The following is a 26774-nucleotide window of genomic DNA, read 5'->3' on the forward strand; positions in this document are numbered from 1 at the left end:
TGGCCTCCTAGCGGGATGCCCCCCCCCCCAATATTCGAGGTGGATTGCAAAAGAAGCCTTGAATACCTGTTGAGTCTTCCTTAGGTAGCATGTAGATGTTTACTCGTTAAAAACTTTGCCGGTAAAAACCTTTCCTAGGATAAAAACCCAATCGAAAGAAAAGAGTGCAACACATGATTTTGAAATTTAAGGCCTTTAAGCTTTTTGCAGTAATATCGTTAAAGCATTGATACATTCCAATCGCTTGGAAGTTGTTCCCCTTCCATGGTGCCGAGTTTGTAGGATCCTTTGCCAATTATCTCGAAGATGTGGTACGGTCCTTCCCAATTCTAACCTAGTTTTCCTTCGTTAGGATTTCGAGTATTCAAGGTGACCTTCCTTAGGACTAAGTCTCGGATTCCAAAATGTCGGAGATTTGTTCTCCTATTGTTGTATCTTTCGATCCTCTATTTTTGTGCTGCAATTCGGACCAGCGAGGCTTCTCACTTCTCATCCAATAATTCGAGAGCAGTAGCCATGGCCTCGTTAATCGAACTATCAGTGGTGTGTCAGACTCTGGTGGTAGGTTCTCCAACATCGACCAGTATCAAAGCCTCAACGTCATATACCAAAGAGAAGGGCGTTTCCCCCCGTGCTTGATTTTGGAGTTGTTCGATATGCCCAAAATACTTCGGTTAATATTTCTCTCCATCTTCCTTTTGCGCCTTCCAGTTTCTTCTTTGAGTTTTGAATGATGATTTTGTTTGTGGACTCAGCTTGGCCATTTGCATACGGGTGATAGGGTGTTGATAGGATCCTTTTAATCTTGTGATCCTCGAGGAACTTGGTCACTTTGCTTCTGATGAACTGCTTCCCGTTGTCACACATTATCTTAGAAGGAATTTCAAATCGGCATATGATATGGTCCCAAATGAAATTAATGACTTATTTTTCCCTTAATTTTTCAAAGGCCTGTGCTTCAACCCATTTCAAGAAGTAGTCAGTCATAAATAAAATAAATCTGGCTTTACCTGACGCTGTTGGTAGAGGTCCAACGATGTCCATCACCCATTTCATAAACGGGCATGGTGACAAAACTGAATGTAGTTGTTCACCAGGTTGGTGGATCATTGGGGCAAATCTTTTGCATTTGTCGCTTTTGCGGATGAACTCTTTGGTGTCCTTCTCCATGTTGTTCCAATAATAGCCTGCCCTGATTATTTTTTGAATTAAGGAATCAGCATAGGAATTATTTCTGCAGGTGCCCTCGTGGATCTCTCGAAGCATAGAGTCGGTATCTCCTGCCCCCAGGCATACTGCTAGAGGGCCATCAAAGGTTCTTCTGTAAAAAGTTCTGCTTTCATCGAGCGAGAATCGGGCTACTTTTGTATACAGGGCCCTCGACTCATTTAGGTCCGCGGGTAGCTTCCTGCTCTCCAAATACTCGATATATTTATTTCTCCAATCCCATGTTAGGCTAGTGGAGTTATTCTCGGCATGGACTTCCTCGATCACTAACTTGGACAGTTGAACAATAGATCTGGGGAGTATGTCATCTTCTTCGTTGGATGATCCCAGGTTTGCGAGTGCATCGGCTTCACTATTCTCCTCTCGGGGTATGTGTGTTTACCGTGAAAATGGCAATAACAATTAAATTTAATTATGAGACTCTAAAAATACGTGATCTATTTTTATGCTAGTTGTTAAGAAGAAGATGCTATATGTGAGACTTAGAATCGAAATAGGAGTGAAGGATAAGGCGATAACCAAACCGAAAGGTTAACAATTGGGGCCTCGAGCTTGTCGATTCGGGGGCCTCGGTGTTGATTGCAGAGCTCGGCTTGGAGCTATCAAAGGTGGTTAAAATATGGCTAACAGTTATACTAAAATCAATGATGGCTCTTTATGGCCAATGATAAGTAATAAATGATGAACAATAACGAAGATAATAAATGGAAGCAATAATATCAAGAGAATATGTTGGAAAGCAAAGAGAATGTTCTTGTATATTTCATGTGGAGCAACTAAAGCAACAAGGATTTACAAAATAACAAGGATCCCCTTTATATAGGAGGGGAGTCCTAACATAGTATAGAAATGCATTAATTACAAAGATATGGGGATGAGATAGCTAGATGACGCCCTGATTTGGGATTAGAGTAGTCCACTAGGCTCTGTCAACCCTAGCTGTGTGCCTTGGGAGCTCCCCATTTTTACTATGACCGTGATATTTACTGCCCCTAGGACGAGTGTTGACGACCCTCGAGGGAGGATACTTGGCCGAATCATCGAGCCTTCAAGGTGATCTTCCGAAGTGCCTTAATGGCGAGAAATTTAACCCTTCGATTTCACCGTATACATATATTCCCCGTGTTTCCTAGAATAAAGCGATATGAATAACATTTGAGCTTCTACTCCGAGGCATCATCACTGTGATGTCAGCTTATCATAGCATTAAATGCCATGCAACTATCGAGAATCGCACGAACCGTTACTAGTTCGTCCTTTCCGCTACCCACACGACACCTATAAATGCACCAATCGTTTGATAATTCTTACTTTCTCAACATCTTCTAATTTGCAAAGCCATACCCATCTCTATTTGCATCTTTTCTTCTTACTTTCTTAGACAAATTTCACCATCATCATTGCTGGACCTCCAAGGCGGTTCCGCGGAACAATGAGGCTGCCTCTTCATCTGGAACGTCTAAAGTGATACCCACCGTGGGACAATGTACTCCCGCCGAGCTTGGCATATCGAAGTACTTCACCGTTTATAAAACCTCGTCCATACCGGGCCGATGTGAACACGTGTCCCAGTACATTAGTGTTGTGACCAACATAGGGAAGGTGGAGGAAGACTGCCGATGGGTGGAGGCAACAAAAGTGGAGATTCCCTGCCGTGATGAGAACATAACGGATTACAATGCTGGTTTCCTTCATGTATATACTTACCCGTTCACTTTGGGTCTGGTCGATCCTCCTAAATCCCATCCCCCAGAGATAGATCCGGTTATCCTCGATTTCTATGAAAAATACGAAGTGACGCTTGGTCAAATATATCCTTCTTTCTAGAGGATAGTCTTGATGCTCTACCATTTCTCTGATGGAGTCGAGGGAGAGACCTTTACCCTCAACCATTTGATTAGGTTGTCTAGCCCTCAATTTTACTGAGGTTTGGTCAGGCTTCACCACCAGTCCAAACAATCGTTTTTCTCGTGCACCAATGAGGGTAAGGTTCATTCGAGTGAAGACCTCGGACATTATTCTGGCCGGAAGGATGCCATTCCCGGAGAAGTGGAACACACAATGTATGTATTTTTTCCCTCGGACATGTTTTACGATTTTCTTTTCTTTCTTTCTAAAAAATGATCTCTTTTTTGTTTCTGCAGCTACCGCTTGGTATCCCGAAGCGGTCACACATATGCCAAAATGGATCGGGTGGTTGGATACCTCGTTCCCATATCTTGTCTAATCTTGTCCTGACCTGGCCAAGAAGCGGTGGATGGCCAAGAATCATGGTAAAGTTTCCCTTTCCACCTATGTATTAGCCTTATGTTTCTCCCCGTATCCTTTGTGCTGATAAGTTGTGGTCACCGCGCTCGTGCATGCCTTGGTGAGAGTATACAGATGAGGCTGCCGCCTAGGGGCGAGATGTAGGCTTCGGAGCCTGCTAAGGGCAGAAAAGGAAGGGTAAGGAGGTTGCAGATCCTCCTATGGCAAAGAAATCTAAGTCACGTGGGCCACGAGCCGCCACTAGTATCTCGGATTCAACTTTCGGGGCAAGCCTCGGTGCTGAGAATGAGGATGATTCTGAGGGCGAGTGCCTATTGGTACGGAGAATGAGGTCGGGTGTAGAAGCCTCGCAGGCTCCTCGACCGGAAGCCGCTGAATTAGGAATGCAGACTCAGGTTGGTCCCGTGCGGCGAAGACCCTCGAGTGGGGTGTCAATGTGGTTCTGGATCCTGTGGCTGGATATGGTGCAGTTTTTGCTGGGGGGACCGTTGCTGCTGGTCCTAAAAGGTATGGACCCAGAGCTTTTTGGGGGTAGGATATGCCCATCGGGGACATCGATTACATAGATGACTTCCGCTTGGGCCCTCAGTTCTCGTTAGGGGAGCTAAGAAATACTCAGGATGCGAATGCCGCCAAAGCCGGGGGTCCTCTCAAAGGGGAGGCGTGCTTGGCAACATTCTTGATTATGTTAGCAAGAACATCGATCTAGACGCTCCCAACGCCATTAAGGTAGAGGAGAGGTTTCAGCAACATGTGATAGTTGTTTTTATGCATATTTTCTTTGGTCGCGAGCATTTTTCTTCGCTCTTCTAACTCTTTTGTTATGCCGTAGTGTAAGGAGATGTATGATCATGCCCTCTACAGGCTTCATGAGGAGCTTTCATGCCACGAAAAGAAGCTTGAGAGGATGACCTTGGGACTGCGAGAGCCGGAGGCTTACTCTGCTTGAAAGGAGAAAGAGTCAGGCGAGCTCCGGGTTGTTTTAGAGGGAGCACTCCGAGAAAAGCTGATCTTGCTAAACAGGTATTTGCCATGCGTGAATCCGCCCTTTGTTCCCAAAATCCGATACTAACTGGCTTACCTTTCTTCTCGTAGATCGGGTTAAAGAATATGGAGATCCTCGGGCTGAGGGAACGAAACGGGGTAGCGGCCTCGGAGTTGGCATCGACCCAAGGTCTTCTCCAAGATGCTCGAAAGGAGGTTGCCGTGCTGATTGCTGCCAAGTCCAAGATCAAAGGAAAAGTTGCTACTTATCTACAGGACATAGCCACGACGAATAAAATAGACCGTAAAATATCGATAGAGGCCAAGCTGAAACTGGATCGGGCTATCGATCATACCAGTGCAAAGGCGAGATAGGATGCCTTAGAAGGGGTCGGAGCTAGAGGTTTCGATCTTTCGGCCGAGCTTGAGGAGGCCCTAGAGTTGGAGAGAAAATTGGCACTCTTGATTGCTCTAGATGAGGATCCTAGTGATGGTTCAGAGGATAATGGCAATGAAGAGTAGACCTTGTGTCGCTTTTGCTTTTTTTTTTCTTTCTGTGCACGTACTCCTGGGGGAATGAGTCTTGTAAAGACGTCCCTTATAAATATATTTTTGGCAATGCAAGAGAGTTTTCCTGCTCCAAGTATCTCGGATACGGCCAGGTACAAATATAATGTATCATCCTCTTTTGGAGTGTGGAGCAATGTTGGGCTCGTCAAGTATCGCTTCAACTCCTCTAAGGCGCATTGGCACTCCAGAGTCCATTCGAAACTATTTCTCTCTTTGAGCAAGGTGAAGAAATGATAACTTATATCAGATGATCTTAATATAAACCGGCCCAGGGCTGCTATCCGTCCGGTCAACCGCTGTACGACCTTTACATTATTTACCACCATGATTTCTTCGATGGCTTTGAATTTATCGGGGTTGATCTCGATTCCTCTGTTCGATACCATGAAAACCAAGAATTTACCTGATCCTACCCCGAAGGTGCATTTCTCGGGATTAAGTTTCATGTTATAACTTTTGAGGATGTCGAATGTTTCATGCAAATGAGTCAAATGGTCCTCTGCGCACAGGGACTTAACTAGCATATCGTCAATATAAACTTCTATGGAATTGCCTATTTGATGTTCGAACATCCTATTAACTAGGCACTGATATGTGGCCCCTACATTTTTTAGCCCGAAGGGCATTACATTGTAACAGTACATACTGTACATTGTGATAAACGAAGTCTTTTCTCTATCCTTGGGGTTCATTTGAATTTAATTTTACCCCGAATAGGCACCGAGGAAAGTAAGGGTTTCATGACCGGTCGTGGCATAGATCAATCAGTCGATGTTGGGTAGTGGGAATGAGTCCTTTGGGCATGCCCTGTTTAGATATTTATAATCTACACACATTCTTAGTTTATTCCCCTTTTTGGGAACTACCACCACATTGGCCAGCCATTCGAGATATTTTACTTCCCTAATAGACCCTATTTTGAGGAGCTTTGTTACCTCATCTTTGATGAAGGCATGCTTTACCTCGAATTGTGGTCTCCTTTTTTGCTTCACCGATTTGTATTTGGGGTCGACGCTTAGCCGATAGGTGGCTATCTCCGGTAGGATCCCTGTCATGCCTAAATGGGACCAAGCAAAGCAATCTATGTTGTTAATAAGGAATTGGATGAGTTTTTTCCTAAGACCGGGGGTTAATCCCATCCCCAGGTATACCTTCTGATCAAGGAGATGCTCGACCAATACGACTTGCTCTAGTTCTTCAACAGTCGTCTTTGTTGCATCAGATTCTTCGGGGGCAATGAAAATTCTGGGAGTGAGGAAGTCTTCTTTATCATCATCGGGGGTTGGTCGGTTTTCGACCTCTTCCGAGGTGGAGTGCACAAAATTCGGTACTTCTTTATGGACCGCAAACATTTCCTTTGCCGTGTGTTGTTCTCCATACACTGTCTTTATTCTGTACTTTGTCGTTAACTTCATCATCTGATGTAGGGTTGATGGTACCGCCTTCATATTATGTATCCACGGTCTACCGAGCAAGGCATTGTACCTTGTATCACTTTTAATGACAATGAACCTAGTGTCTGGAACTACATCGGATATGTTAACCTGGAGGGTGATCTCTCCTTTTGTTGCCTCGCTTGCCATATTGAAGCCTTCAAGGATTCGGGATGTAGGTATGACCTGATCGAGCAATCCGATCTACTCTACCACCGTCGATCTAATTACGTTGGTCGAGCTACTTGGATGCACGAGTACACGTTTAATTTGGATGTTATTCAAGAGAAACAAGATTACCAGTGCATCGTTGTGTGGATGAGACAGTGTCTCAAAATCTTCTTCGATGAGCGCGAGGATCTCCTCAGATGCCCGGTCTCGGGCTTGCCCTTATGCTGCCGCAGAAAGTTTTATCTGCTTGATCCTGGACCCCTGGGGAATATCGGTCCCTCCGATAATCATATGAACAATGTGCCAACGTTTTCCTACATTGCTTCCCCCGTTCGCTCCTCTTTATCCCCGACGATGTTATTCCAAATATCCAGTTTATTTTCTCGGCATATACTTATGTCGAAGTTAGAACTTACGCCAATGTGTTGACAGTTGCATTAGACCATGTCCACGGGAATTGGTTCTGGTGCATTCTCAGGGTTTCATGGTGGTACACCAACACCTGGAACATCCACACAATTTTCTCCAATGTTCTTCAAGGTTTTTGTTTTCACGTGCATTTACTGAGTTAAACATTTTGACCTGAAATCAAAGATCATGGACAAGAAAAAGTGTGAAAGGTAACTTGCATTATGGAGTGAACCGGCAAGAAAATAATCACTATTATTTTTAGCCCAACAGTGGGCGCCAAACTATTTACCTTGAAAATGGTAATTACAATTAGATTTGATTTTGTGGTTCTAGAAATATGTGATCTATTTTGTGCTAGTTGTTAGGCAATTGATGCTAAGTTAATGACTTGGAAACAAGACAAGAGCTTGAAAACAAGGTGATAACCAAATCGAATGGCTGCTAATCGGGGCCTCGAGCTCGATTATTTGGGGCCTCGAGGTCGAGTCTGATGTCTTTACGAGGGTAGTCGATGGATGACTAATAGTTATAATAAAATCAACGATGGCTCCTTATGGCCAATAATAAGCAATAAATGAAGAACAATAAATAGAACACAATGAATATTAGCAATAAATGCAAGTAATGAGATCAAGAGAATATGTTAGAGAGCAGAGAGAATGTTCTTGTGTATTCAATATTGAGCATTAGATCCTTTACAAAAAGGCAAGGGTCCCCTTTATATATGAGGGGGAAACCTAACATTGTACAAACGCATGTGTAATTATTACATAAAATAGCTGATACAACCACTCAATTAGCCTGGTGTAGACTGTCACTGTTTGCGCATGCGTTTGTCAGAAGATACAGCTACTAGGGACTTCCCGCTTATCAGGGATAAACACTGGTCCATTATACCCCGATATTGGGCGAGATTGCATAATGCCTTATCGATTGTAAAATTGGTCTTCCCGATTTTATCCATATATATTCATGTCACGCCCAAACCTCGGGAGGCGCGACCGGCGCTCAATCGATTGATCCCAACTGAGCAAGCCTTTTATTTAACACTTTCTACCCAACTCAATATGATTAAGGGAAACATGCTTTTGCTTACTTAGACAATAGGAAAGATGGTACATTCAACATTTATAGATCATTTCATATCGCAACCTCAAATAATAGTTAAGTTTCCAAGATTACATACAGTTTCAGTTTAGAGACACAAGAGTTTAAGATAACAACCTAGTTCATTGACCCATCCAACACTTGTACATAACCCACACAAACTTCTACGGAACCTCTAAGGATATAAAAGACAATTATGACAACGCCGGCAATAAGGCCCCGACTATACCTCAAAAGTGGAAGTCCACAATAAAAGATGTGCAATATAAACCCTTGAAGGAGAAAGTGGCTCCCCGATACTATGAGAGGAGGATACTCTGCTACACGCGATTGGCACTGTCCGCTATGGAGCCACCTATATTCATTTAAAAATGTAGCGCCCCTGGCAAAAGGGACGTTAGTACCATGGAATAGTACTAGTATGTATAACTAAACACCATCTTATTAGAAAGAACTATCATACAAGATCAAGGAAATCACAAGAGATAATCAAAGCTTTAACCGAACACCACATTATCAACTAAAGAATCATACAACTTTCACGTGATTTCCATAACTTTAGTTTGGGGCATTTCATATGGTTCATCATTATTCACATACCACCGCTGTCTTGAGCGGAGTCCGATCATGACCCGATCGGCTAGGTTGCCTCATTTGAGACATATACCTCAGTCACAATCTCATTCTCCTTTTCCGAAATTGGATATCAGCACATTACCATCATGTGTGCGGCATGGTGTCCGATAGCGGCCCGATCGGCTAGGCCACCTTATCTAGGCGTTGTTCCTTCCTCATTAATCAGCTCATTTAAGTTTTTATTTCACGTATATCATATCAATTCATTGGCACTTAGGGCCACAATTATCACATCATTTCCACTTTCAATGTCAACCTTGGAATTTATGATCATAGGCACATACAAAGCAATTGAAGTTGTATGCATATGCAAGATTTCACATGATTAGCATGACAATCTCAGTTTTAAATCTTGACGTGAAGTCTAAGCAATTTCAACACATGGTTCATATCTTTTGCACGTCTTTAATTATCTGGAAGAGTATTTTACACTCATCGAGGCACACATTTCATGTGTATATATAATCTCAAAACCAATTCATGTGAAGTAACAATCAATACATCAATCAAGTTTTCAGTCTTACCACATTTGCACATACACCAACGGAGCTCAATTTTTAATAAGAGGGGGTTTTAGCCATACATACCTCAACAGAGCTTTCTTTAAATTCTTACAAAATTCTAGAACTCTTAGCAACTTCAATCTTTTTATGAAAATTACAAATTGAACAAAGAATTAGAGACATGATTAAGATTCTAGCTCATTTGAGCACATCATAAAGCACTAGGTGTGCACTTGTGATTCTATAACCCTTTTGCGAGAGATTTCTATCATTTTACACCCCAATTTCTATATTTTTAGTTCAAAACCTCCCTATACCCTATTATCTTTTATGCATGCTACAAAATCCATTTTTATACCCATGAACAACCAAGATAATTACTCAGTCTAGTGTGAATTTCGAAACCAGAGATTAGGCTCAAGTTCTTACCTCTTGGGGTGAAATCCTAGAAAAATTTTCTTGAAAGTCTTCAAAGTTTTGCCAAGGTTTGAGAGTTAGTTTCCCCCCTCTAGATCTCCCTCTCTCACTCTATTTGCATTGAAAATATCGTAAAAGAGGTCTAATGGGTGTTTTTATGGGATGTGGTCGGGTTTTAAAAGTTAGAAAACAGGAGCCCCAATACAATCTGCGATCGCATAATGGACATGCGGCCCAAGAAATGGACTGCAAAAATGGTCCCAAAAACCTGAACAAAATGTCTGGGTGTACGACAGAAATGCGGTCCGCATACCTGTTCTGCGTTCACATAATGCACCGCAGAACTGCTTCTCACAAAATTCTAAGCGGATTATGCGATGACTATGTAGCACGTATGTCGGTTATGCGATCGTATAATTGGCCGCATAGTTGACCTCAAATGAACCATCACACTGTCTGACTCTGCGGCGGGTATGCAGTCTGCATATCTATTATGCGACCGCATAATGGACCACAGAAACGCACTTTTTTGGAAAACATAATTTCTTCACTTTTTAATGCACAGATCAATCCAAAGAGTCTGAAGCCGCGAAGAATTTTACAAATTTCTAACACATGATCCTACTTTGGCACCATGAGATATGGGTTTTTGAGTAGAAATTTTCACGGGGCCTTACATCCTCCACCACGTAAGATCATTCGTCCTCGAATGAGGATCAAGGTTCACTTATTAACAATCTGTATTCAATCCTCTGCTTTTCACAACATGAAACATATTATTAGTTCCCAAATTTGGCTAACTCCCTAAATTTTCCAAAATTTTTGCCAGAGTTTCCTTTGTAACTAGGCCTATCCACCTGTCATAGAGCCCTAGAAACATATCCTAACAGCATATACACATTCCATAGACATAACATAACTTGTACAACACTAACCATGGCCACATAGGAAACATATAACCAAAATAGAATAGTCTTACATCGATCAAATCAAAGGATACAGAGTTTATAGGAACTAAATGCATAAAAGCTATTACATGGCTATACAAACAAATGTGGGTACTTCTTTCTCATTTCTTCTTCGGCTTCCCAAGTGGATTCCTCAACCTGATGGTTTCACCATAACACTTTCACAGAGGCAATTTCCTTATTTCTCAATTTTCGGACTTGCTTGTCAAGAATGGCAACTAGAACTTCTTCATACGACAGTTCTTCATTAACCTCAATAGTTTCAACTGCCACAATAATGGACGGATTTCCCACCACCTTCTTCAACATAGACACATGGAAGACTGGGTGTACCAATGACATCTCGGGTGGCAGCTCGAGCTTGTACGCCACCTGACCAATCCTTTGAATGATTATGTAAGGTCCGCATACCTCAGACTAAATTTTCATTTATTTCCAAACCGCATGATACCCTTCATGGGGGAAACCTTCAAAAATACCCAATCATCTTATTTGAACTTTAATACTCTGCGACGAACGTCCAAATATGACTTTTGGTGACTCTAAGCAGTTTTCAAACTCTCCTTGATAATCTTCACTTTCTCCATAGACTGATGCACAAGGTCTGGCCCTATCAATTCAGCTTCTCCAACTTCGAACCACCCAATGGGAGCTCTACATCTCCTACCATACAATGCTTCAAACGGTGCCATCTGGATACTAGCATAGAAGTTGTTGTTGTAAGAAAACTCAATGAGTGGCAAATGATCATCCCAGCTCCCTTTCAAATCAAGAGTACAAGCACGCAACATGGCCTCAAGCGTCTAAATAGTCCGCTCTGCTTTCCCATCGGTTTGAGGGTGAAAAGTCGTGCTAAGATTTACCTACGTGCCCAAACCTTACTGAAATTTCTTCCAAGAGTTAGTTGTGAACTGAGCCCCTCGATCTGAAATAATCGAGACTGGAGTGCTATGCAACCTAACTATTTCTTTGATATACGACTGAGCATAACGTTCCGCTGTGCCAGTAGATTTAACTGGCAAGAAGTGCGCGGTAACCCTACCACAAAATATGTTCATCATCTCCCATTTCCATATTGGAATTTCTATGCTTTGAGCCAATCCACCGGGCCTTTGATGTTCGGCCTTCACTTGCTGACAGTTCAGACATTTTGCCACAAAGTTCGCAACATCCTTTTTCATGTTGTTCCACCAATAAACTTCCTTGAGATCATGATACATTTTCATAGAACATGGGTGCACGAAGTACCTAGGAGTGTGAGCTTCTGCCATGATCTTCTCCCGAAGACCATCAGTATCTGGAACACATAGGCGGCCGTGGTACCATAGGGTACCATCACCCATGCCAAAGGAAAAAAGCTATGGTCTTGTGTATATTAATCCTCTCTTTCAGTTGTTCTAACAATTGATCGTTGAATTGCTTCTCCTTCACCTCCACCACAAGGGATGATTCAGCCCTATTCTGCATAATCACTCCTACTTCATTAGAGTCCACAAGGCAAACTCCCAAACTAGCCAACTGGTGAATCTCCTTGGCCAACGGCCTCTGATATGTCTCCAAATAAGCCAAACTTCCCATAGATTTTTGACTAAGAGCATCCGCCACAATATTAGCCTTTCCAGGGTGATAGAGAATATCAATGTCATAGTCCTTGAGTAACTCTACTCATCTTCTTTGTCTCAGATTCAACTCCTTATGCTTGAAAATATATTGAAGGCTCTTTTGGTCCGTAAATACATCCACGTGGACCCCATATAAATAATGTCGCCAAATCTTTAGCGCAAACACCAATGCCGCAAGCTCTAAGTCATGGGTTAGATAGTTCTTTTCATGATTCTTGAGTTTCCTAGAAGCGTAAGCTATAACCTTGTCATGTTGCATTAACACACACCCAAGCTCGATCCTTGAAGCATTACAATATACCATAATTCCATATATACCCTTTGGCAGGGTCAACACCGGCGCCGTAGTCAATCTTGATTTCAACTCCTGGAAGCTCCTTTCACAAGTATCGGACCATTGGAACTTAACTGCTTTCTGAGTCAATTTAGTCATCAGAGAGGCAATAGTAGATAACCCCTCCACAAACTTCCTGTAATACCCTGCTAAACCCAAGAAACTACGAATCTCAGTTGGCGTTGTAGGTCTAGGCCAATTCTTCACTACTGAAATCTTTTGAGGATCCACTTTAATTCCTTCTCTGGAGACAACATGCCCTAAGAACGCGACAGATTCAATCCAAAATTCACATTTCAAAAATTTTGCGTATAGTTGATGTTAATGAAGAGTTTACAGAACTGCCCTGAGATGGTCAACATAGTCCTCCCGACTTCGGGAATACACAAGAATATCGTCAATGAACACTATCACAAAGGAGTCTTGAAAAGGCTTGAAGACTCGATTCATAAGATCCATGAAAGCTGCTAGGGCATTTGTGAGCCCAAAAGACATCACCAGAAATTCAAAGTGCCCATACCGAGTCCTGAAAGTTGTTTTTGGAATATCCTGATCCCTTATCTTTAATTGATGATATCCGGATCGCAAGTTAATTTTTGAGAAACACGTAGAACCTTGCAATAGATCAAACAAGTCATCTATCCTTGGTAAAAGGTATTTATTTTTTATTGTGACCTTGTTGAGTTGTCGGTAGTCAATACACATCCATAGTGACCCATCTTTCTTCCATACAAACAAGACCAGTGTGCCCACGGTGACACACTCGGCCAGATGAAATACTTTTCTAGAAAATCCTTCAGTTGTTCCTTTAGCTCTATCAATTCTGCCAGTGCCAATCTGTAAGGTGGAATTGATATAGGGTGCGCGTCTGGCATCATATCGATCCCAAAATAGATCTCCCTGTCTTGTGGAATCATAGGGAGTTCATCTGGAAAGACATCCGGAAATTCATTCACAACTGGAACAGACTCAAGGCTAGGTGCCTCGGCATTTGTGTCCGTAACCCAAACTAAATAAGAGATACACCCCTTCTTGATCATCTTCGCGGCCTTAAGGTAAGAAATAAACTGACCTTTTGGCACTACATTATCTCCCTTCCATTCAACAATGGGCTCATTAGGAAATACAAGCCTCATAGTTCTAGTCCAACAATCAAGTTTGGCAAAACATGAATAAAGCCAATCCATTCCCATTATTACATCAAAATCGACCATCCCCAATTTAATAAGATTGGCCATGGTATCCCTACCATGCACCATGACAACACAACTTCTATATACTCGAGCAGTCGTAATTGACTCACCAACTGGGGCAGACACTTAAAATTTCTCATGAAGCTGATCCGATTTTATCCTACATTCCATAGCAACAAAAGGGGTAACATAGGACAAGGTGGAACCAGGGTCAATAAGTGCATAGACATCATGAGATTAGACAGTCAGAATACCTGTAACAACATCTAGAGAAGCCTATGCGGTCTAGCGACCACTCACTACATAGAACTGGCTGGGTCCTCCTGAACTCTGCGCACCACCCTTAGCTGAACCATGCCCTGCGGGTGCTGGGGTACCTCGAGCTGGAGAGGGGGCTTAAGATATAGAAACCGCTGGACTGGATGACTGAGTTGTGCCCCTACCCGCTCCTTGGCGGGATACATGAAAATGCTTCTGAATATGACACCTTATCCCGCATTCATAGCATATAGGCAACTCTAAATAGCAAATCCCTGAGTGCATCTTCTCGCACCTGGGGTACGGGGACCTCTACTGCTGCTGGGATCTCTCTCCTAACTGACCCCGTTGGTGGGATCCCCCGTTGCCCTGACTAGGCTTGAAACGATACCATTGCTAGTGCTAGCTGGGCCCTGATGGTGGTGCACTGGCTGAAGACTTTGCAACAAACTAGGACGACCCTGATGATCCTCCCCTTAAAGCTGATCTTCCCCCACCTAGTGACTCTCCCATGTTGCCCCTAGACCAGGCCTTGCTATTACCCTCTTTCTCTATTCTATTCTTCAGTTTACGGTTCTCTGTGGCCTGAGCAAATGCTACCATCTTCCCATAATTAATGTCAGAATTCAATGCAGTCGTAGAAGCCTCATTAATAGTCAAATGAATAAGGCCCTGAACAAACCGGCGCACCTTGGCCTCCATTGGGGGAAACATATGAATGGCACACTTGGACAGGCGAGCAAACTCCATGTGGTACTCCCACACACTTCTGCTACCTTGCTTCAGATTTTCAAACTCTGCTGCACGGGATGCCCTTGTCTCAGTAGGCAGGAAATGATCTATAAAGGCATCAGCAAACTCGCTCCACCTCATCGGAGGGCTCCCCTCATCACAAGAATCTTCCCACATCTCAAACGACGAATAGGCCACCCCTTTCAGACGATTGGGTGCCATCTCTACTCCCTCTGTCTCAGTTGCACGCATAACCCTAAGAGTCTTGTGCATCTCATCAATAAAATCCTGAGGTTCTTCTTCTGGATTGGCACCCGAAAACACAGGAGGGTCTAACTGAAGAAATTTATTCACCCTAGAACTAGTGGAATCCCCTTGCTGGCTGGATGAATTGGGCGCAATGTTGGACCTCTAGGCCTAAGAGGCCACTAGCTGGGTCAACATCTGAATAGCTCCCCTAAGATCCCCATCAGAAATACTAGAACCGGAAGCTGGGGCTGGAGGCGGAACATGAATATCAATAGGGGGCATAGTGGTACCCTCCGCAAGTGTATGAACTAGGGTAGTCTGCTCTGGAATAGAAGAACCAGGTAGGGTGATAGCGGGGCGACTACCCTCACCCACAGTATCAAGCAGTGATTCATCAGCCACTCTTGAGGTGGAATTGGCTTCTTGGCCAATTCTCGCTTTCTTCTTGGGTGCCGTTTACTAAAAGATAGAACAATGCACTAGTTAGAGGGGGAATAGTTTCGTAACAAGTCTTGCCGCACGATCCAGCATATCTAAGAAGGGTGTTATTCCTAAATGCCCAATTTGCCTCCAAATTATAGTTGTGGTCGACTACACACCGATAAGAAGAACTCTACTACGCACGGCTCCGAGACATCCTAGGACACTTTAAAACATTAGGTTTTGATACCAAGTTTGTCACGCCCCAACCTCGGGAGGCACAACCGGCGCTCAATCGAGTGATTCCAACTGAGAAAGTCTTTTTTTAACACTTTCTACCCAACTCAATATAATTAAGGGAAACATGCTTTTGCTTACTTGGACAATAGGAAAGATGGTACATTCAACATTGATAGATCATTTCATATCACAACCTCAAGCCGTAGTTAAGTTTCCAAGATTACAACCTAGTTAATACACCCATCCAACACCCATACATAACCCACACAAACGTCTACGGAGCCTCTAAGGATACAAAAGAAAATTATGACAACGCCGGCAACAAGGCCCCGACTATACCTCAAAAGTGGAAGTCCACAAGAAAAGATGTGCAATATAAGCCCTTGAAGGATAAAGGGGCTCACCGATACTATGAGAGGAGGATATTCTTCCACACGCGATCGGCATTGTCCGTTATAGAGCCACCTACATTCATTTAAAAATGTAGCACCCCCGATAAAAGGGACGTTAGTACCATGGAATAGTACTAGTATGGGTAACTAAACATCATATTATTAGAAAGATCTATCATAGAAGAACAAGAAAATCACAAGAGACAATCAAAGCTTTAACCGAACACCACATCATCAAATAAAGAATCATACAACTTTCATGTGATTTCCATAACTTTAGTTTGGGGCATTTCATACTGTTCATCATTATTCACATACCACCGCTGTCTTGAGCGGAGTCCGATCACAAACCGATCGGCTAGGTTGCCTCATTTGGGACATATACCTCACTCACAAACTCATTCTCCTTTTTCAAAATTCGATATCAGCACATTACCACCATGTGTGCGGCATGGTGCCCGATCGGCTAGGCCACCTTACCTAGGCGTTTTTCCTTCCTCATTAATCATCTCATTTGAGTCTTTATTTCACATATATCATATCAATTCATTGGCACTTAGGGCCACAATTATCACATCATTTCCACTTTCAATGTCAACCTTGCAATTTATGATCATATGCACATACAAAGCTATTCAAGTTGTATGCATATGCAAGATTTCACATGATTAGCATGACAATCTCGGTTTTAAATCTTGGCGTGAAGTCTAAGCAATTTCAACACATGGTTCATATCTTTTGCACATATTTAATTATCTAGAAGAGTACTTTACACTCATTGAGGCACACATTTCATGTATATATATATAATTTAAAAACCAATTCATGTGAAGTAACAATCAATACATCAATCAAGTTTTCAGTCTTACCACATTTGCACATACACCAACGAAGCTGAATTTTTAATAAGAGAGGGTTTTAGCCATACATACCTCAACAGAGCTTTTTTCAAATTCTTACAAAATTCCGGGACTCTTAGCAACTTCAATCTATTTTATGAAAATTACAAATTGTCTGGGTGTGCGACAAAAATGTTGTCCGCATACATGTTCTGCGGTCGTATAATGCACCGCAGAACTGCTTCTCAAAAAAAAATCCAAGGGGATTCTGCGATGAATATGCGGCCAGCATATCAATCATGTGATCGCATAATTGGCCGCATAGTTGACCTAAAATTAAACATCACACTGTCTGACTCAGCGGCGGCTATGCAGTCCGCACATCTATTATGCGACCGCATAATAGACCACCGAAACACACTTTTCTAGAAAATATAATTTCTTAACTCTTTAATGCACAAATCAATCCAAATGGTCTGAACCGCGGCAAGCTTGCTCGCCGCAAAGAATTTTACAAATTTGTAATACATGATCCTAACTTGGCACCACGAGATTCGGGTTTTTAAGTAGAAATTTTAACGAGGCCTTATAGTTCACCTCGATATTAATCTACAATATACCACTGATAACTTGAAACTCCTTATGTCATACCTTGCTACTAGGGCTTACGTTGCATCGAGGAATATTTGAAGTTATTTTCCTAATCCACTTAGGGGTGATACTGTACTTCAATGACCGTATTTTATAGCATCCCAATGTGATTCACTTACATTGGTATTTCAATCCCGTACAATCCATGAAATCCTCTTCTAATCACTACTCACTTGAAGTCTTAAATGTCATCCTTTATCCATCACAATTACACCCTCATTGTATCAGGGAAGCATTCCATATATTCTAAATGCTACTAGTCTTTGACTCCTTTGAATTTATTCAGGCTATACTGAGCTTTCTATAACTTAGAGAAACCATAAGCTCTTCTTGTTTTCATGGGCTTAATACCGAGGACTTATCCATTCTCGTCACATTTACACTCGCCTTTTTCTAATCCTTACTCCTCTCTTCCTAAAATCTTGTCGCTCTACCATACTTTAGCTTGCGACCTACACATATCCATTTATACTACTCAAAATATTCCTTCAACTTGCTTGCACCATAGATTTCCTTGTTTTATTCTGGAACATCACATCTTCTCTAACTCTTAGTTACTCTCTTAACTATACTTCTTGATACGTAGAAACCATAGGTTGGAAGATATGCCACTAACGATGCCAATATCATTCCTGTATATTGAATCCCCGCGCTTCTAGCCTTCTATCCGAAGTATGGACTATTCACAACCTTTTGCATTTTAGTTTCTCGTACGTTGTTCACCTTTACCTTTCTAACTTTAAAGTCTTACATCATATCTTCTATCTCTTTCATAACCTCCCTTTCACCTAGGTATAACTCACATCCACAACTAGAACTTCTATTATAATACTTGCACCTCTTTACATGATGCGGTGAGAGCTTCATACTGACTTCTTATGCGGCTGGTACTCTTCTAACTAAATTTATCATAGATCCATTATATCTTATGGTTGTTGTACTATCTCTCTTGTACCTCTGATATTAAGCGTAATTCTGTAATATTCTCAATCACGATTTCTATAATTTTCTGGGTCCAATAATCAGACTCCTGCTTTACTTCGTTGATGTAACTCTTTAGTTTCCTCTTCCTTCTGATCAGCCTTTATGTAGGCTTAAGCTATTTTCCGATCTGCGGCTCATGATATTAGTTATTACTTTATCCCCTTATGGATGCTATGGAATATCCATGATACAATCTTCTAAAAATTTAATCCTTTGTCTATGACTTGGGCTTAATTCTTTCTTTTCACTTATACCGGAATCTGCTACTAGTGTATAATTGTCAACATATATGTTGCATGGATAATACTCTGAACTCTTAAGTGAATTCATAACATAACTATCTCTGGATCATTAATAGAATAAATCCTTTCATTACTTCCCGGCTTTCTTTAATTCCAACAATTGCTTTTCGTGGTCGTTCGGCCACTTGTTGCACAAGTACTTGGCTTATCTTAGTTCTCACGCATACCAGAAGTTTCGTGCGACTCATATGGTCTCGAAAATTACTTTTAGTTTCACTTCCCTCTCATAAGCCACGATAGGTGCCGGACCACTTTCTTATGGAGTGCATACAATGTTGTAGTGACACTACTATTAGAAGACCATTTATTCTTCTAGTTACTATGTTTAAGTTGAAGCTTTCTTTCTTTATTTCCTCAGCTAGTCTTTCATTGTAGTACTTGGGGAGGACCTTCTTGCTCTTATAAGGTTACCAACTTGTTATATTGCTTACCCGATAGAATTTTTGATGTTCGTACTTACCTATAATTATACCTTGTTACTTACCTCCACACTCATGTGCTCATACAGTTGCTTCTGAACTGAAGCTTTGACTGTCTTCCCAGTGGGACTCTCTTTCATTTACATAACACTCATATGATATCTTTTAACTACCCCAACTCCTATCTTAGTATTTCTCAAGGTCATGATGTCATATCTGTTAGACTGAAATTTTCATGTTGGGGTTCATTCTGTTTATCTTGCACGATCTATTGATTTGTCTGTATCCTCTTGTTTACCCATAACTAGGCCCTTTCTGAATCAACTACTAACTACTCGTTGGCCCATTCTCATATCAGTATTTTGTGTAATCTTTCTTGGGTTATTTCCTCTGTCATAACTCACTTCTCTCATTAGCTCCTTATCTATCAATAACATCTCGGACAAGGACCCTTACTTCCCCTCCTTTACGTCGTGTTTGCATAATGTTCTGGAATTGCAACATACCTGTAGGATTTGGATAAGTGCAATCTTATCCCTTTCTCAGTCTTATCACATTTTTCCTTTATTATTCTATAGTTACTACAAGCATTTAATTCTGACTTAATGTCACATCACTCCATATTTCATCCCTTTAGGTAAGTACTAAGATTTAGTTCTAAATTATCTACGTGTAGATATTTTACCTCATTGGCATCTTTTCACATCATGATGAAATTTACACACCTTGCGGCAATCCTTATGTTCTAAGGATAACAAAATTCCTTACTCATGAGGGTGACACTTAGTGCAACTGGCACACTTAGTCCATTAAGCTTAACTTTACTCACATTGCTTGCTTTAGGAAAGCTTCTTCCCAAATGACCTTTAAGGGTTATTCTTATGTCATTCATTCTTTTATCGCCGGAAAACAATCTAATATTCTCATGGTGTCGACTATTATAAAATCACTCTGTGTACGGTGAAATCGGAGAGCCCTATTTATTGACATCAAGGCACCTCGGAAAACCATGTCGAAGTCTCGAGGCTACAAGGTTATTATCGAGTCTCCTTGCTCGAGGTTTATCGAGACCCGATATTGGGACAACGTTGACCTCGACCACGGTAGAAATGGGGAGTTCCCAAGGCATGTGGCTATGACTGACAGGACTACCCTAGCCCTTAAAGAGGATGTCTTTTAGTTGTCCCATCTCCATTTCTTTATCATTAATGTATTTTGTACTATGTTGGATTTCTCCTCATATATAAAGGGCATCCTTATCACTTAGTAAGGTCTGTTGCTTCAGTTGCTCTACACGAAACATACAAGAACATTCTATTTGCTCTCTAACATATTCTCTTGATACTATTGCTTTCATTTATTATCTTCATATTTGTTCATCACTTAATGCTTATCATTGGCCATAAAGATCCTCCGTTAATTTCATTGTAACTGTTAGTCATATTCCGACCCCCCTCGGTAGCTCCCAATCAAGCTCCGGAGTCAACCTCGAGGCCCTAAATCAGCAGGCTTGAGGCCTCGATAATTAACTCGTCGGTTTGGTTATCACTTCACTCCTTGCTCTTATCTCGTTTCTAAACATCACACATAGCATCAACTGCTTAACAAACTAGCATAAACATAGATCACGTATTTTTAGATTCCCATCAACAAACTTAATTGTTATTACCATTTTCACGGTAAACAGTTTGGCGCCAATCGTGGGGCTAAAAATAATAGTGATTATTTTCTTGCCGGTTTAGCTACACAACGCAAGTTATCTTTCACGCTTTTTCTTGTCCTAGATCTTCGATTTCAGGTCAAGATGTCTAACTCGGTGAATGGAGGTGAAAACAAGAATCTCGAGGACCATGGAGAAAACGATGTGGATATTCTAGGTATTGGTGTGCCAGGTATTGGTGTGGACGCGGTCTCACGCAATGCCCAACGGGTCGATATAAGCTCGCATATCGACATGAGCATGTGTCAGGGAGATCCACAAGAAGCTTAGAAAATCCCGACCAGGGGAGAGCGTGAGGTTTGCCTTCATGTTATTTTTGAAATGTTGCAGGCACAACAGCTAGGTATTGCTCAGCTGCAAAGTCACCAGAAAACACCCACCATAATAGCACCAGGGATAGCTCCCCCAGCCGAACAGGCACCAGAGAGATCGAGCAAAAACGAGTCGATGGCTGATCCCGTCATTGTGTAAATGCTCGAGGACCTCACAAAAATGATATAATCGGGCGAGAAAATGATAGAAGCCAATGACAAAAAGGTTGAAACCTACAACTCTAGGGTCAACCAAATTCCGGGTGCACCCCCGGTCCTGAAAGGTGTGAATTCGAAGAAGTTCATACAAAGGTCTTTCCTCAAGGAACCGGCCCCGAAACCCATTCCAAAGAAGTTCAGAATGCCATAACTCCCAAAGTACAACGAGACCTCAGACCCCAATGATCACATTGCTGCCTACATTTGGGCAGTGAAGGGCAATGATATAAAGGATGACGAGATCGAGTCCGTCTTACTATAGAAGTTCGGGGAAACACTCTCGAAAGGGGCCATGATGTGGTATCACAACCTAGCTCCCAACTTCATAGACTCATTTGCCATGTTAGCAGACTCCTTCATAAAGGCACATGCCAATGCCATCAAAGTAGAAACAAGAAAATCTAACGTGTTCAATATCAAGTATGAGAGTTTGTGTCTTGCTTGCAAACAGAACGAATGGAACTACTGCCGGTCTTTGATGACTGGGCGCTATAGGCCTTCACTCAAGGCCTGAATGAACGAAGCTCGGTGGCTTCGAAGCAACTGAAAGAGAATCTGGTTGAATATCCCATCGTGACCTGGTCGGACGTCTACAACAGATACTAGCCAAAAATCAAGGTTGAGGATGACCAGCTGGGAGCCCCCTTAGGCTCAGTATATCCAGTCAGGCTCTTGGAGAAGGAGCCAAAGTCAAACAAATAAAGATATCAACCATACATCGAAGACCAAAGGAACTCCTCAAGGCGCAACCCACCTCGTAACAATTGAAGGATAGACCGAGGATAGAAACTTCGGGGACTTATGAACAGGGCCGGGTTCGATAGGAACGCAGGACTACCAAAGTCACCTCGCTTATTGGAATACAACTTCAATGTCGATGTATCGTACATTGTGTTCGCCATCAGTAAAATCAGAGATGCCAGATGGCCCAGACCTGTACAATCAGATCCTTTGCAAAGGAACTACAATGTAAAATCAGAGATGCCAGATGGCCCACAACACGCAAGGACACAGGACCAAAGATTACGGGAAACTCGGGGAGGAAATGGACCGGTTACTCGACAATGGCCATCTTCGGTAATTCCTCAGCGAACGAGCCATAAATCAGTTCCGAGAAAGAGAGGAGGCCAAGAAGAACAAAACAAATAAGCCACAACATGTCATCCATGTGATCTTGGGAGGCGTTGATGCCCCACAGGAACCCGTGATGAGAAGGATAAAACTATCCATCACCAGAGAAAAGCGAACCCGGGGTATATTCCCGAGCATGCCCTCACATTAAGCAAAGAGGACACCGATACCTTGTCTCAACCACACAATGACGTACTGGTAATCTTTTTCCTTGTAAATTCTTTTTAAATAAAACGTGTACTCGTGGATCCAGGTAGCTCAGCCAACATTATTAGGTAGAGGGTGATAGAGCAGCTCAGACTGCTTGACCAAATTGTACCCGCTACTCGAGTCCTCAATGGATTCAACATGGCAAGTGAAACAACGAAAGGAGAAGTCACCATCACAATTACTGTGGCCGGCACAACCCAAAATGCCAAATTCCATGTCATCGAAGGAGACATGAGGTACAACGCCTTGTTCGGATGGCCGTAGATATACTGCATGAGAGCAGTACCGTCCACTCTATAGCAAATGATGAAATTTCTGACAAAGGATGGGATTAAAACTGTATACGGGGAACAACATGCGGCAAGGGAAATGTTCGCGGTGCACGACGTGGCACCGAAACCAATACCTCCGCCTACAAAAGAGCCGAAGGGTAATCATACTACACCTTCGATTAAGCCCGATTAAACAAAGTAAAGGACCATACCACGTCCTCATCTCGAGTAACTAGGACATATCGGTCCTCGAAACACCGCTGGCACATCCCACACTAAGGTAAAACCATCCCTCTTTTTCATTTCATATTTCATACTAACCCTTATGCAGGCACCCGACCGAAGCAGTCAAAGTGTTAATCCAGCTCGAAGACCTTAGGGTTTTAAATCATCTATTGCACTTTTTTCCTTCGACCGAGTTTTTATCCCGAAAAGGGTTTTACCGGCAAGGTTTTTAACGAGGCAACACTTATATGCTACCTAAGGAAGATCCAATAACTGTTCAAGGCTTCTTTTGCAATCGACCTCAAACACTGGTCCCCGGAAGGTCATAAACTCAGAAAAGCTAAGAAACGCCAAATGGGGTCCCAATAGGACAACGATGTACTGGGCCAAATGGTCGAACGAACTGTGTCCGTATAGCCGAAGCCCCGACAGAAAAAACATGTACACTTGTACCAAATTATTGAAGAATATTTTTTATCAAAGCATTTCACACTACAAAGATGCTCGGCACCTTCACAAAAATGACTTCTCTGCCTAAAATGGCCCGAACACTCGGGGACTGGCGTTAACAACTCAACACATGAACGACCTCCGGGTCGGGACTCCAAGGCCGAAAGTGCCCCGAATACTCGAGGACTGGCGTTAAAATCTCAAAAAACGCATGACCTCTAGGTCGGTATCTCCGAAATTGTAAGCACTCGATAAGGCAATACAAAATTTACGAGTAACGGATTCCAAGCCAAGGTATCGTCGATGACTCGGAGACTGTCGCTGATTGCCATTCATTGAAACACCTGAGGTCGTAAGGTCCCGAGCTGGCAGACTCGGTCTCGTAAGACCTACATAAGGTAGCAACTATATTTGTAAGACCTCAAGCAAGGCATGAACCACACTTATACCAAGTGACAAGACCTCAAACAATACATGAACAATAGTTGTACCATGTATCCAAAACTGCAAAACCTTAAAGGCATGAAAAACTTGTAAGACCTTACTAAAGGCGTAAACCCGATCTAAATGTTTTGGCTATATATCGAACTTGTAAGACCCCTAAAAAGGCATACCCTCGATATAGATTCAGAAACTATCTCACTCGAGAGTCAAAGGCTCCAGCCAAAGACAAGTGACTCCGGTCACACGTCTGTACCAGCCGAACTAACGCGACTCGGGGAAGCACGACCGTCGCTAAAAAATCACAGGCCTTCAATTACTTTGAATCTACTTCGAAAAGAACCGGTTAAATAGGCTACCCTCGATACAGGCAAAAGAGCTTCGACCACGTCAGCTCCTAAACATCAGCTTAGAGATACTCAGCCTCCGAGCCAAACCTCCCAAGGTGCTCGATCATCGCTGCATAACGACTCACAATCGAGGTTTTTTATTAAACCATCGAAGAGTCAAGCAAAGACTATTTCAAAAATCCTTATCGAGGGAAAAATAAAGCCCACATAAACGATCACATCGACCAAACGCGTAAGAGCCATTGTTGCCAGCCTAATGAGCCTCAGGGCCACATACATAAAAGGTCGCTTCGACCCAAGGCGTAAGAGCCATTGTCGGCAGCCCACACAAATTAAAAACTTGAGGGTCAAATGAGCTAGAGTCATAACCCGATTCGGAAACTGAACCCAAAATACATGACTAAATATGCCTAAGAGTAAGGCATAAGAACCGTTATCGCCAGCCCACACTAAAAAAGGACGCATCCGCCCAAGGCATAAGAGGCAGTGTTGCCAGCCCACACTAAAAAAGGTCACATCGGCCAAGGCATAAGAGCCATTATTGCTAGCCCACATAAAAGGTTACATTGACCAATCGTGTAAGAGCCTATGGGCCAGCCTAATGATCCCTAGGGTCGTAACACGAATCTTAGGATTCCTACCAACTCAAAGGTCAATTGATCTAGTCGAAATCTCGGAAAAGAGGAACTCGGAAGATACAAAGATCGTTAGGTTTCCCCCTTGTACATGCATGTAATAAAATACAAGCTCCATTAATAGTGTACTGTGAAAACACTATATACAAAGACAAAGAAAGAAAATAGACATCCCCCTTGGGGACTACGGCCCGACGGCCCTGTCCTCGCCATTTTTAGTATCGGACAGAAGGAACTTGGCATCATACTCCTCCACCTTGGCTTGCTCGATCTCCTCCAAAAGATCAAAACCCCTCGCGTGAACTTCCTCGAGAATTTTCCGCTGAAATTTGTACTTTACGTACTCTTTATTGATGCTCGCACGACTAAGAGTTCTACTTAGCTCAGCTCTAGCAGTGGCAGCACTCTTCAAATAGGCCACCGCTCTTTGATCCGCCCTAGTGCTGTTCATCACAGCCTTGCCCAGGGCATTCACCACCTTGGCCTTCGCCTTCGAGAGCTCAGACTCGAGCCTTGCGATCATGCTGGCCCGCGCAAAATCACTCGCACGAGCAGTCCGAATTTGCATCACCAGGGTAGAAACTTTAGCCAAAGCATTCTCCTTGGCCATAACTTGGGCATCTACATGGGTCTGCAGCTCGTCGAACTCACGTTTGACACTGCCAACTTTGCCCCAAAATCATTCCAGCTTGTCTATTTTTGCTCTCCAACTAAAATATCGAAGCATTAACCTCCGAAAATGAAAAAGGAGCATATGTCAGCATGAAATACAAGATAGTTGTCTCTCAACACAGCTCTCTCGGCTCCGACTTCGATCCGCCTCACACCGCAGGGATACCAGCTCGCTTTCTTTTTTTTCTCAGAAAGAAGCTTAAAGGATTTCTCCCTATCCAAAGATTTCCGCAACCGAGCCTTATAGCGAAGTAGCTAGAATTTGATCATGGAAAAGGCCTGCGAAAGAAAATTCAATTAGAAAGGAAGAGTTTGAAGCCAGAAAAGTCCTATGCCGGTTACGAAACTTACAATAAAGTCAAGCCGCCAAGCCTTACCAAAGTCCGAGCCAATGTCTGATGGCTTAGTACCCCCTGAAGCGCCTTTATTAGGAGAAGAAGAAGGCACCACACGCTTTTCACTCTTTGAAGTGCCATCAGCAGAATTGAGGAATGTTCTTTCGAGAACGGAAGACTCCAAACCGAATGATCGATTGAATCGCCTTTCTTCAACTATTGAGAAGGACTCGCCTCGTTGTAAGCCTCCTCACACCCCAGATATTCTTTTTTTTTATCATCGACCCTAGACCCCGAGGTCGGCAGTATCTCCTCCTCCCCCAGAAGATATGGCCTCACCTGGGAAAAATCTCCAATACCTGCGGCGGCTAAGTTAGTATGCTAAAATAAAAGTATCATTCTAGGGAAATAAGCCACCAATGGCAGGAGACCGGGTAGATCGACGCTACAGAGTAATCAAATCCCGATAACAC

The sequence above is a fragment of the Nicotiana tabacum genome, chromosome 7 (assembly GCF_000715075.1).
Source record: "Nicotiana tabacum cultivar K326 chromosome 7, ASM71507v2, whole genome shotgun sequence".
Lineage (NCBI taxonomy): Eukaryota > Viridiplantae > Streptophyta > Magnoliopsida > Solanales > Solanaceae > Nicotiana > Nicotiana tabacum.